This window comes from Aptenodytes forsteri, unplaced genomic scaffold (assembly GCF_000699145.1).
Source record: "Aptenodytes forsteri isolate BGI_AS27 unplaced genomic scaffold, ASM69914v1 Scaffold418, whole genome shotgun sequence".
Taxonomy (NCBI): domain Eukaryota; kingdom Metazoa; phylum Chordata; class Aves; order Sphenisciformes; family Spheniscidae; genus Aptenodytes; species Aptenodytes forsteri.
The window spans coordinates 955,187-956,237 of record NW_008795245.1 but is presented as its reverse complement, the minus strand read 5'-3'; the positions used below and the strand labels follow the sequence as shown (position 1 = coordinate 956,237).

The 1,051-nt window shown below is 37.5% G+C and overlaps 1 protein-coding gene across 1 annotated transcript in view; it reads left to right on the top strand.

The window, feature by feature from the left end:
* SLC6A5 (solute carrier family 6 member 5) overlaps positions 1-1,051 on the top strand; it is a 38,488-nt gene that overhangs the window by 16,266 nt on the left and 21,171 nt on the right. The gene's annotated exons all lie outside the window — the stretch shown is intronic.

Genomic DNA, 1,051 nt, shown 5'->3' with positions numbered 1-1,051 from the left:
CTCTTTTTTTTTTGTTCTCTTTTCCCCCTCTTTTTTCTGTTCTTGTGGGTTTTTTTGGTGCGTGTTTTGTTTCTTTAATCTTTTTTGGTTTTGTGTGTGTCCCCAAGTCCTAATCTCCTAGTCTCAAGATGAGCCTTGGGCCTATTATAGTCCCCATTGGCTCTTCATTTTCAGAATCAGCAGGTTTAGGTTGAAAGGCAATCTGGGAAGCTGTCAACAGCTGTGAGCAGTGGTATGAAACCACCGTGCCAGTTGGCAGCCTCTGCTGAAGAACAACCCATGTGTAGGATGGGATGAGGTTTGCCATTGTGAGACATGCATGCGTTTAACACCCGATTTCTATATAGGCGATTCCTGTCTCTCCTAAATGTTATTATTTTTCCAATTGCTCTTATTGCGGTTTTACATGTACAAAGTTATTTCAGGTTGTGAAATTTAAAATCACTTTCATTTGAAATCACTGGAAGTTATTTTTACAAAGAAAAAAATTCATTGTTCTGGTGGCATAGTATAGCTTTTCGTCAAAAAGCACGCCGGATCAATATCTGCAGATGGAAAAAACAAAAGCAAGTGGCATTAGTAGAATGCTTCACTGCTGTTTTATTGTCTTTAAAGGCGATCTTGTTTCTGCTGAAGCAAACCTTTACTGATTCCTGCAGTGGCAGAGGTGCTGATTCAGGCCAGACCACAGCATGCACAGGGACTGTCCCAAGGGCATGCTTAAAATCTTCCCTGAATCAAGACTTTAAAGCACACGCTCCTTGGGATTTGAACTCCCATATCCTTTAACTTCTAAGTACTGTATGTAAAATCCTAATGTTTAAAAAGAAATGTGGATCAGGATTTTAAAAAGGAATTCCAAAAACATTTCCTACTAGTGTTCAAAAGTAATTTAATATATTAAATATTAAATAATATTAATCCTAAAATATGGATGACTAAGTAACAGTGTTGCATGCTCAGTAACTCCCACACAGCAATCCTTTGGGTCCTATTTTTGAAAATACTTGTCCTGGGCTTTGGATTTTTTTTTTTTTTTTAATGAATGAAT